General features: G+C 31.9%; 1 long non-coding RNA gene across 1 annotated transcript; it reads left to right on the top strand.

Annotated features, from left to right (window-relative positions):
* The first annotated feature begins 7,920 nt into the window (after positions 1-7,920).
* On the top strand, positions 7,921-13,117 carry LOC139486046 (uncharacterized). The gene is made up of 3 exons (XR_011655462.1): positions 7,921-8,846; positions 10,602-10,685; positions 12,432-13,117. It is a non-coding gene; the product is annotated as an uncharacterized lncRNA (long non-coding RNA).
* The last annotated feature ends 214 nt before the right edge of the window (positions 13,118-13,331 follow it).

Consider the following 13,331-nt stretch of genomic DNA (forward strand, 5'->3'; position numbering starts at 1 on the left):
AATTAAATTTTTCCTGTATGCATGTCAGTCATGTCAGTGTATTCCCCTAGAATCCGACACTGGTTAGATTTTCGTTTAGTTTCAAAATACACACCAGTATACATTATATTTCCAACAGAATTTATGAACTTGTCTACCTTCATAAAATTCATAAATATTTAATGTAAAAGTTTCACACCAAATCTTATATTTGACATCTCAAAAACAAACCCATTACAGCGGCACTTCTGTCTATGGAACTTCGGAATATAGGAACCGAAGTGACCCCCCCCCCCCCCCCCTCCTTTCCTGGAATTTGAGCCTCGCAATGGGGTTTTTGATAACTTGTCTTAACTCATTGCTGCGAGAGGAAATGAAAATACCTGGCGTCCGTCCGTCCAGTCTTGTTAGCGCTGTCATTTGTACAATTCTTGCCAGATTTTTGTGAAACTTGTATCATCATGCAGCAGTGTCTTTCACACATGCGAATATAAATCCTGATCTGAAATATTTTTAACCAATATATGCCCCTTGGAAATATAAATTATAAATGCAAATCTCATTGTATTTGTTTGGAAGCTTTTTCTCTCGAGATATAAATTAAAAAAAAAGAAAAAGTGCTTAGTTTAGTTTTTGCCCTCTTGTACATAAAATGTATCTTGGATGCGGGGGACATTGGATCTCTGATCTTTTATTGAAAACAACATTAATATTTGTACCTAGATGGAAAAGGGTATTCGTGAGTCCTGGAATAAAAACACTTCATTACAAATAGAGTCGTCGTCTTTCGTGCCACAGAAAACGATATGAGGATATGATTTTTCAGATTTTTTTATCCATCTTGTTCACATGAAGGAAAAACCATGCATACGGCATCAGAAATGATTGGAAGCTATTCTCATATTCTCATATACATTCGGATACCATAATGTGTATATGCTGACAAATCTTGCATTATATAATTATTAAAAAAAAAAAAAAATTTGTCAAAATGATGTGGATGCTTGAGCATCTGCATGAGCATACATGCAAGCTACGCCACTGCGTGACGCGCCTCAATCAATTGAGTGTCACCTGTGTAATCGATTGAAATTCATGTTCGCTCAACCTTGACCCGTTTATAATCCACTTGTAAACTGATTAAACATGTATATCACGGCCGACACTCGGCTAACCGAGAGATTGGTCGGTTAATCTATATTTGAGTATGCGGCTATATATGGGCGGTTGGTCTGTTAATCAGTCGGGTTGCCAGTGGTTATACGTCTGTTATGAGTAAAACGCACAATTTAATATTAAACTCTTTTAAATATGCAGATATTTGGCATATTATGAGAACCAAATCAAAAAAAGAAAAGTGTCTGACAAAATGATATCTATCATAGAACATTTTTCACCTGTAAAAACATTTCAGTCTGTGAAGTTTTCAGAATAACTAAAAGGCGCCGCGCAAGTATGAAGTAGATATGCCGCGAGAAAGGAAGAAAGACCATTCACAATTTGTCTTGCATTGGTTTTTCTCTTTTTTAATTAAATAAATAAAAAAAAAACCTTTCAAATATAGAGTTCATAAGATACAAATATTCCCTGTGGACACCTCCCCCCTTTTATTTGTGCTCTCTATTTTAAACCCTCGACATAGGCTTTCGAATCTAATTAAAATTAAAACCTTGCTTTATAACAAATCTATTCATGTACCGGACCGGCAACTTTCTTTATTTAATACGAAAATCTACAGTGCCATTATACACATGCATTTTGTTTGCTTGGAGTCCCCGCTCGAAAAGAAAGAAATAGCCCAACTCCAAGATACTATTTTCCTGCGTCACGTGATTTTTACCACGTCGAGCTTACATTTGAATAAATACCGAATATGGAAAGTGAAACTACAATTCAAAACATAAAGTCCGAAGGCACAAATAAGAAAAAGAAAGAGTTTTTTTGGCAAAGGCCGCCGGTAAATTCTCTCGGTGTTCAAAATATACCTGAAATATTTGCTACTGCCCCTTATCTGTTCTATGAATTCTAACCCTGAGTTTTCTATCTGTTACTCCATGCCAAGAAATCCTCGCTAAAAATTCCGGTCGATCTCTTACGGCAGTCATTAGTAACTAAAGATTTGATTTCCTTTACGAAATTAATTTATGGCCTTCATTTACGTACGTGTCGCTTAGAACACGGCCATATACCAAATGGTCAATATTAATCATCCATGTAATTTGCTCTATGGGGTGTTTGCAGAATTTCAACATAGGCAATTTCTTGGCATGTTATGCGCATAGCAATTTTTTCAATAAAAGGCGATAAAAACAATTTAGATATCATTTAAAGAACACGAAATAGTACTTTGGTTCTAAAAAATAAATTGACATCAGTAAATATTTCATAATTATTATATAACGTGAATAATACCACGATTTAGTGAAAATTATGGGAATAAAGTCTGTTAATGGGTTGGACAATTAAAATTGTGTCAGTTAAGCGTTATTTAGCCACGACAATAGTTTTGCTACCTTTATATTTCCCATTGAAAAAGTTAAGAATGAAATCTTTTTGAGTAAAAAAAATGACAATACGGTGCAACAGTATCCTTTTAGTAAGAGAATTTTTAGTTCGACTTCTTTGCATTTTATTGAAGGGTGTGTCACTTCAATATATCGTGATATGGATTGACCGCTGGAATATACATGTATTTATTATTAACGTTTTCAATCAGACCTTAATTTTTATGTCTGTTCAAAGTAGCACGTTTTAAAATCCGCCTGAAAGTGTCTTTCTAATACAACACAGGGTACATATAACGTATTGTCGTTCTTATATGCACGATATTTCAGTGTCACTGAGCGTTAAACCCTAATTCGTCAGTATCATCCAATTGGTTCTTTTCTTCTATTACTTAATCATATGTTGTTTACAAATCATTCTAGAGAATGAAAAGGAGCGAATGCAGCTACATTTGGTTATCTTAAGTTTTAATTCATTTTATTCCGTTTAGTTCCTTTCTACATAAGTGCAGAGGAGAACTGCAGTTGTCCGCATGTAAGCTGTAAGCTTCTAGCATTTGTCACCAATTTGGGTACATCGCAATCCGTTACTGTTTCAACACCCAGGTGTGTTTCATGTCTGTATTCTTAAACAATTATTAATTATCTCTCTTTTTAGCAATGCATCACTCTCTATACTGTCGTTTTCTGCTCATGTAGGAGGCTTTTATGTATAAAGTTTACTATACGGTATGGGTATTTCTCATTGTTGAAAGCCGCATTGTTGCATGCCTATACTTGCTTACATGATCATATGCACTTCGTTTTCAATTTGTGGTCTCATTTGCAATCATACATCTCCTTATTCTGACAAAGTAAACATAATGTAACTATTAAATGAATTATAAACCTTATGAATTGGGCCGTTAGTTTTCTCAATTGAATTATTTCTTAAAGTACATATGACCTATTTATTTCTTACATCTACTTTATTTAACTTTTGCGGATAGGATTCTATTATACTTTTTATTTGATGCTGAAAATACGAAAACGAAGGTATTCAAATGCTATAAATAAGCGAAGTAAAATAACCATTATTTTTTTTTCTTTGGTTACATCTTCTGACATCAGACTCGGACAATTTGGAAATTAGTATGGCGTTCATTATCACTGAACTAGTATATATTTGTTTAGGGGCCAGCCGAAGGACTCCTCCGGATGCGGGAATTTCTCGCTACATTGAAGACCTGTTGTTGACCTTCTGCTGTTGTTTTTTTCTATGGTCGGGTTGTTGTCTCTTTGGCACATTCCCCATTTCCATTCTCAATTTTATTATGCATATGAACATTATATGGGTCATTTTCAAAAAATGTCGAATTTTGAAATTGAAAAAATTATTAAAAGTTACTTATTCAAACAACCCTCTACATAAGCAAATCATAACAAACAGTACTTTAAGAACAACATATTAAAAGATGCAATCTTAATGATGTCATACAAGAATATGTTGAAACATTTTTTGATCGGTGGTACATTATTTTGTCTATCCTGTTACCATTTTCAAAAGAAATTTTGGGTTATTAAGAAAAGGTTTAGATAAAATGTTAAGCTTGTTTTACGTAGACAATTAGATGGTTTTCAAGAGAATAAACTTCTATATATATTCATTCTGTAATATAATAGATTATTTGCCAATTTTCCAGGTTGTACTGAAAAATGCCTCTAAAAATTGGTTTTCAAAGGTTGTAAACATTACCACCAGTAATGCAAGTCTAAGATAGCAATTTATATTGTTTGGCATTTTTTCACCCTTTCAAATAAACCCAACATCAAGTAAATCCCTCATAAGTTAGTTTACTTTTCTCTATATTTCATTGGTAACAGGAACGTACGTTTCTGATATATTACTATATAAAAGTCTATCCTGTTACCTTTTTGTCTATCCTGTTACCGATATCAGTATTGCACCTGCGAATGCTTGAATGTGGAAGATTAAGACGTTATAACCTAAAGATGACTTCAAACAACGAAATATTTCATTCGTTTTGCACCTATATGTTAAGATAAAAAAATTAACGACGTTTTTGTCTACAATTGTCTATGCTGTTACTGTAACCATAGCAACCATAGTAACAGGATAGACATAACAGGATAGACAAATTTCTTCGTTTTTGATTGCTGTTGTGAAATAACTACTCCCTTTGGTGAAGTGATTATGTTTTTCTATTGTGAATTTGGTTTCCAACACGTTATTGCACTTTTTACAAATATACTGTTGGTGTATTTAATCAAAATTGATGGTAACAGCATAGACATAAAAAAAAGTACGCTCTATTTTTTTCACTAAATGTCTTGAAATTTCTTTTCTCTACACTGTCGTTCAAGAAACGAGGCGTTTTAAATGTAAAGATTACTTTGCACTTTTGAAATCAACACTGACTGATTCAATATTCATAGGGAGAATAATTTCACGGCTGATTTAAGTAGCGGTAACAGGAAAGACATGAACCTCCTGTACGCAGATTCAATTTAGTTTGTAGATAATATGTTACATACAATGATATAGAAGCTACGAATTTTCGTTAGAGTAATATTTAACGTTCTTAAAAAGTCCCTTTTGTAGATATCAAGGCGATCAGAAAATCGCAAAAAAATCATTTGAAATGTGTTTTTCTGACACTGTACGCAGACAAATACCCCCAAAATGGGTCTTAAATGCAGTTTAATCTTATCAAAATAGATGCAAGGTGTGTTTATTATTAATGTTCTGAATCACAAATCCGACAAGCTTTCATTTAAACCATTACAACTGAAATTTCCATTAGAAATAAAAAAGTTAGCATGGGTGTACTGAAAATTCGACATTTTTTGAAAACGACCCATATATATTTTATTTATTATTTCAAATATCATTTGTGACACCAATTTAATTTATTTCCAAATCTTAAAATCATATATCACCACAGTTCTTTATCGTCTCTTATTATAATGACAGAACGGGCTGTGGAGTTATATGATTATCGGCGATATGAATTTCATATATAAATTTTGAAATATTCTAATTTATCCATGTTATCTTGTCCACTCCACAATTCCATAAATTTGTCCTATTACTGTACTCAAGGATTTGTATAGTTAGAAGGATTAGAATCTTGCTGTACTATATAACTTCTACAACATTGTGAATATATTGGTTTCTCAAACCGCTATGGCTATTACATTATAAAAGAAAATGGTCTTCATCTTCAAATGTTGAAATAAAGATAAATTGTAATAAAAAGGCATTGGCATCAGTAATAAAGGTATCTGTCATAGTACACAGTTATGATGATTCTCTTTTTGAAAAATAAAAAAACGGTATGTTATTTCATAAAATAGTATTTACCTCTTGAAGTCTTTCTATAATAGTTCTGTACTGTAATCGGGTTTTGAAGAAACCCACGGACGCCACATTTTTTACTCTCAAATATCTTTCAAGGTATAATAATAGTATGTACACTCTTGTGTTAATAGGAAATGAAATCTCAGAAGCATTTTTTTTCTCAATTTGTATTTCAGAATTGGCTTCTTAAAAAAAAAAAAAAAAAAAATGAAGTTTATTTAGCAATTTCCTTCAAACAAAATAAAACAAAGGCAAAGTAAACACAAAATTCAATTTTTAATTTTTCTTTCATCATCTTGAAATTATACCACGCTAAACCGTTAGGTTTATTCAACAACTACCATTAACTAATCAATTAGTAACGATCAAAGACAATTGTTTATTCGATAAGGTTGATTGGACATGATAATTGTGAATTTGCAATATGCCGTTGTTCACGTGTCGAATGGCACGCGCTGATAAGAAAAGGCATTTAACTTCAAAATTACAATATCTATTGATATCAAACTTTATAATTATGAGTAATATACTTATATCTTCTTATATCCATGTTTTGTGTGGTCCTTAAACATCGTTTTAATGTCCTTAGTTCAAAAACTTTCTTCTTAGTGCACTAAGTAGTCCTTTGCGGTATTTCTACACACTGCCACTGGTACATATATGGCTTCATCGTTAGGCTAATAAAGAATTACCTTAACTGATAAAAAGGTAATGAATGTGAATTTGTTAAGAACTTTTTCTAAAATATTTGAACAATGATAAAAACATTATCCTTGCCTATTTGTCCACTTACTAAAAAGGTATGGCCAATATCCGGTTTATTTGTTTCGTTATTTGGTTCCCATGTTCAAATAAATTGATGCATTTAATAATAAATCCTTGCTAATATAGAAAAGCAACTCAAACTTCTCATCTGGACTTTAGTCTGTATATATCGGCCCCTTCTCTATTTTGGGATTGAAAAAAAAATATCTTTAATAAAAAATGCGGTTTTGAGCCAATTTCTTTCTTTTTAATTTGGTAACACGTTAGGCAATCAGTGACACTAATATAGTATATTACCAATAATAAGGCCATATATTTAAAGCTGTTCAAAATTCTGTACATTATATGTACGTGTATCAGATCGAACATTTTTTTTTAATTGTCGTATATATAAAAAGAATTACTATAAGTTATCTAGTATGAAATATGTCCACTGGACCGACCGTGCAAGTACTGTATATATAGCTAGTCAAGGTCGTTAAAAACTTCCATTTGTTGTTGTCCACTGGAAATAAGCTCTTTAAAACACGAATCCCCGTTTATACTCAATGCCAAATTTATTTGTTAATATTTTTTAATCTTTCTCTTATGATTTTATCATAATATCTGTTTTGATTTTTTTTGTGTGGTTGAACATGAAATTGACACCGATGCTACAAAGAGAATTTGTTTAATGTCATCTGTTGCAATATATACTAAGTATTACACGTGGACAGGATGTTCCCCAGAAAATAAGTTATACACACCCGAAGGGTACACGCTAATTTTAATGTCATATGGAAAATTACTGGGTCACCTGTAAGATGGTAATCAGCCATGCGACTAATCTGGTGACTGACTGACCATGTCGCTACGCTATAAAAAGTTTATCGTGAGATCGAAATGAAATATTCATTTTAATTAAAAATTTAAGAACTAAAGGATTTATCATTATTATGAAGTTAAATAATTCAACCAAATCGAATTATCCAAAAAGGTTATATACATATATGTTTTATCTATACCGGGAAAAAATTAAAACTGTATTTATAATTTAAATTTATTTTATAGAAATCCTTGTCTCTTGAAATGGAACTCACGCATGCCTAATTAAGATTTATAAATTTATTTAAAAATATAACAAATATTTAGATTTGATATTAAATTAAAGTTACCTTTCCGTGCTATAATTTATTTGATATGACATGAATTTAACTATTTTTGTTGAGGGATTTAAGGGTTTGTCCAGAGACATATATACACATGTGTATATATGTCTCTGGTTTGTCCATACAACGTGTATGTTATTAGTATTTCACATGTCCTGTTTTCGCCTTGAAGCTCATTATACAGAGTGTTTCAGACAAGATTATGAAAATAACGTGCACGATACTTTTTTCGATCATCGTGAAGTGACAATTTTAATTCCCATTCCTCCATGCATTCGACCCCTGTTCAATTGTATATTTATAATTCCTCGTGCTTTTAATTACCCCTCTACGTGATTACCGTTATGCCAACAGAAACCGGGACTTGATTTACATGTAAAATCAGGGGCGGATCCAGCCACGATAAAGGGGATTAAACAACTACATGTCTCCATTTAATAAGGGCTGTCGTTATCGCTGGGTTTCTCTGACCTCACCAGAGACATATATACATATATGTGTATATATGTCTCTGCCTCACCCTATTCATAAAATTTAGATTTCAAAAGTGTATACCTTTTCATATATTGTGTAGGTTATAATGATTGCTCACAAAAGGGGAGTCCAGCCCCCGGATTCCACCCCCTTCGACCCGCCACAGAATATGAAATTGTTATTTAAAAGTCACATACTAGTACTAGATCCGAGCACCTGTTTTGGGATACATATACACATAGCTAATTTACCGTAAATAACTGCGAGAAAATGAATAATACACAAGTTGATAATTGTCTCTTCTCTGCTAATTAATGTGCATGCAATATAATATTCACTCTGATTTACTTGTGAGACCACCGACACTAATAACATTTACCTCGATTAATACCCTGGGTATTACATCTATGGTGCTCCGTTACTGGGAAGATCATATCGGATCCGATCAATTTATTGGTTCCATTCCCCCAATTGGAAGTCAACACGGCTCCTTAGAAAAAATGCATTGCAATGCGTCATAATTATCTGGACTACTAAGTACTTCCATATAACTTCGAAAGCAGACAATAATTTATTTGACTGGATGAGATTGGGCTGACGGATTTTTAATGGATGGTAATTTTTATTTATAGCACAAGTTTACACGGCAAGATTATTCACCTTTTTCTACAAATCAAATGGTTGCCTCCTTACACCTACACGACCTAAAACATATTCATATGAACATATGGTATCATTCAATTTGTGTGACAACTCTGAGTGTAAGATTGACGGGGAGGGATCCAGAACTTTTCATTTTCTTTTTGGAAAAGGGGGTGGGGGGGGGGGGGGTGGATGCTTGCTCCAGTCTAGTCCAAATAATTATGACGTCTTGAAAGGCTATTATAATTTTTTTCTTTGACGCCTTACATCGATGTAAGGCGTCAAAGAAAAAATTATAATAGCCTTTCAAGACGTCATAATTATTTGGACTAGCTCCAGTCATGCTTCAGTGATACCCTATATAGTCAACAAAAAATTTTACACGAAAAGGGGGGGGGGGGCTTTCCCCTTAATTAGAAATCTCTATTTTCAGGCATAGGCTCATATAAATTTGCCTGTTGAAGAACTGAAATAAATATGAGATGGCTAATAAGTTTTCAGCTGCTTTACATTAATATACATCATATATACATATATGTGACATACACAATTAGAGCCATTTAAAAAGCTATTTTTTGCAATACTTAAATAATGTAGGATCAAATCTTGATACGTGTAGTTGAAGTTGTTTAAAGTTAAACATAAGAATGACCATATAGTTTTTAATGTATATATGCTATATATTGCCATGAAACTAGGTCATTGTAGGTAAACTGTCATCTATTCCCTTAAATCTTAGTTCACGCCAAGTTTGATTAAAATTAGTCGAGTATATCTACCATGTCTACTCTATTAGGTCTCTAGTTTGGATAGTGTTTAACTTGCAAATTAAAATCATACTACTTCCAAATTTATTTTTTTATTAAAAATATTATGGATGAAATACCAAGTAATTAAGAGGATGAAATTAAATTGGATGAAATGTGGCAAATTTTTTAGGTAAAGTAGTAATTTGATAAAGTTTAAAAAGGTAAAATATTAGTATTTCTGAAGTTGTCAAACTTAATTATAGACCCTTTAAAAATAAAATAATCCTTATTTCAAGTTATAGCTTATAGATTTTTCTATAATGTTGATCAGGGGTGGATCCAGCCATTATTAAACAGGGAGGGGTCCCAACCCAGAGTAAAGGGGGGGGGGGTCCAACTACTGTATATGCTCCCATTGAAATGCATTGCTCGGCAAAAGAAAAGGGGTGGTTCCAACCCCTGCCCCCCTCCCCCCAGTCCAATTTTACCTCACTGTTCTAGGAAACAAAATAGTCCATTTTTTTCCTGATTTTTTTTAGGGACTCAATTTTTTCTGTTTGATTATAGATTTATGCTGAATTGAAACATATTTATCTGTATATAGATTTAAAAAAAATCTTGCATCTTTTTGGAGATATCAATCCAGGAAAGTGGAAGGATTTCATGTTTACTGGATGTGGTGTGGCCTAGTGAAAACAGCAAACAGAAAGTAGAAAAAAAATGTTTTGACTTCAGGGTTACATAACTTTTTATTCTTCGTGGCATGACCCACTTTTTCCCCGATTAAATCACAATTTCACATTAGTACATACATGATATGAACATGAAAATGTTTTCCTATGTAGCATTTTTTATTTTTTTATTTTCAAAGATCAGCTGTTTAGCATGTAAGCCTATGGAGCAGTCAATTACAAGACTGCAACCTAAAGAAAAACACATACTGATGTTTAATAATAGTTTTTATCCTTTTTATGTTTAGGACAAGAAATATAGAAAAATATAAACAGTTAAAATAGAAATGAGCGACAAAACAAGAAAAACAGAATACAACAAGGCCTAAATGGTAAGACCACTTCTATATACTGCACAATCATGTAAATTCAGAAATTATTGATATGTTGATTGCATTTATTATTGTGATTTTTCACAAATGGACAACTTATTGTGATTACAAAAAAAATCTGCATAAAGATCTATATATATATATATATATATATATATATATATGTTTTTGTTATCAAAATATGAGTTCTTATTTTTGCGATACTCACCCAGTCACATTATTCGCATTACTAAAAACCTCTCGATAATTTCTGAATTACAGTAATAAAAATAATTGCCTTTAAATGATGACATATATAAAAATAAGAAGATGTGGTATGGTAAATGAGTGACTTATCCACCAGAGTTCAATGCAGTGAATGCAAGAAATTAAAGGCCAATGATGGGCCGGCCTTCAATAATGAGACAACACTTCCTTTATAGGTCAGCCAATAAAGATCCCAACATGAAAAGATTTAAACAATCCAAAAGAAAAAGTAAAATCACAAAAATACTGAACTTAGAGGAAAATCAATTCGGAAAGTCCATAATCACATGGCAAAATCAAATAACAAAACGCATCAAAAACGAATGGACAAGAACTGTCATATTCCTGACTTGGTACAGGCAATTTCAAATGTAGAAAATGGTGGATTAAACCTGGTTTTATAGCGCTAATCCTTTCACTTTGATGACAGTCTCATCAAATTCCGTTATATTTACATTGTTGCGTTAACTAAACAGACACAATAAATAAAATAGTACAAATATGGGTACATCAGTCATCATCGTATAACAATTTTAAAAGGAACAATTTTACAGAACACAAACACATCTATCTACAAACACATTCATCATGTTCATTGATTTGTGTGTCTGACGTCGGAAAGTTTTATACGTCACATAGATTTGTCGTTCAATGTGCATACAAACAATTTTAAAATTTACATAGGCAATGTTAGCATATAGGGCAAAAAAATTAAAAGTATGTAAGAATAAATTTCAGAAATAGACAGAGATTGAAAGTTGTCCAAAAGTTATATAGAATTTATAAGAATCCACAAATAGATAATTCCACTACGCAATTAAATGATTTTGACGTTTATGGTTCAATGTATTTTGTAATTCATAATAGAAATATACCATAATGACATAAAATGAACAATATCATACTGATGGGATCTTTTAAAGTACAGAGTCACGTTATAAGAACCAAAGAAATACAAAAAGTCGCATATACAAAACACGCCACCAAAAAATGAAAGACAATACAAACACATTGACAAGATGTATAAGTACAGAGCCACGTCAAACGGATATCACATAAAACCATTCAACAGTAAAAGTAATATTAATGATAGTACAAAGACAAATGAAAGAACTATAACACACGTTGTTAAGATGATAAACAACATCAGTACGCAGAATCTATACATCAAGACCATCGTGTATTATTTGTGAAGTTCAACATATTCAAAGTCAATAACAATCAACCTTACCATATATAGGACAGTGGTTCAAATAATACAACATATGAACATTCTATAACAACTAATGCAAGTGGCTCAACTTTGAATATCACTGCAAGCCACTAAACAACGAATATTAAATCTTGGACACAAAGCACTGAAATAAGAGAACTCACAAGTAAGAATATCAAATGAAAGTTTCTCAAATTTTTTATTAAAACATGATAAAATAAGCTTATTTATATTACTGTTTTTTTCTCCATTTATAACATATTTTTTTTAATTTTGTGTATTAATAGGTCAGATTTCTTGGTTTTTATGATCATCAACAGGTCCTGCAGGTCTATACTGAAGAGGAAACTTAATTGTTAATACTTCTCTACATAATCATGATAATGTGCTAATTAGATTAATTAATGTGAAATGAACTGCACTGTGTGTTTTTCTGGAAAAAGAAATAGAAAAAATTCTACAAAATTGCTATAAACAAAATGGAGTACATGTACTATCAAAGATGCGCAAGAACACAATTGTGTAAAATGTAACAACCTACATATTCACTGATGGATTATGGAGAAATTAAGAAAAAAATAGTATCTTTGTCATGTTTGTTGTCGAAATAAACACCTGCTTTATCCATTCATGTACATGGCTCCATCATATCAAATATACAGAGAAGATGTTTGAAGAACAAGTTGCAAAAATTTATTCAGCCAATTGAAAGATGATGTCTTATTGATGGAATTATTTATGCACTGAACTGTTATGTAGGGGGTCGAATAATTGTACACAGCAGCTGAAACAAACGACAAGTTATATGCAAATGTGAGCACAATATTAATAACATCACAAATGGTATGATATTCACAGTGTTTTGCTTATTATTGTATTGTCTTAAACATGTTATTAACAGTCAGCCTTTTGTTTTTGTCATGTTTGTATGTTTAATACTCACCATGAAAATTTGTATTAAAGTTTTAATTATCTTTTGTATCAATAATTCAGTCTATGAAAAATTATATTTATACTGTTTGTACTGTTATGAAGTTTCCATAGAGGAAAAATAGGGGAAATCATTTCCTTAAGGGAAATTTGATGTTCAGAAATTTCCTTAGAGGAAATTTGAAGAACAATGATTTCCTTAGAGGAAATTTGTTGTCTTGAATTTTCCCTCAAGGAAAAGTGTTTGTCAAAAATTT

The sequence above is a fragment of the Mytilus edulis genome, chromosome 8 (assembly GCF_963676685.1).
Source record: "Mytilus edulis chromosome 8, xbMytEdul2.2, whole genome shotgun sequence".
Classification (NCBI taxonomy): Eukaryota; Metazoa; Mollusca; class Bivalvia; order Mytilida; family Mytilidae; genus Mytilus; species Mytilus edulis.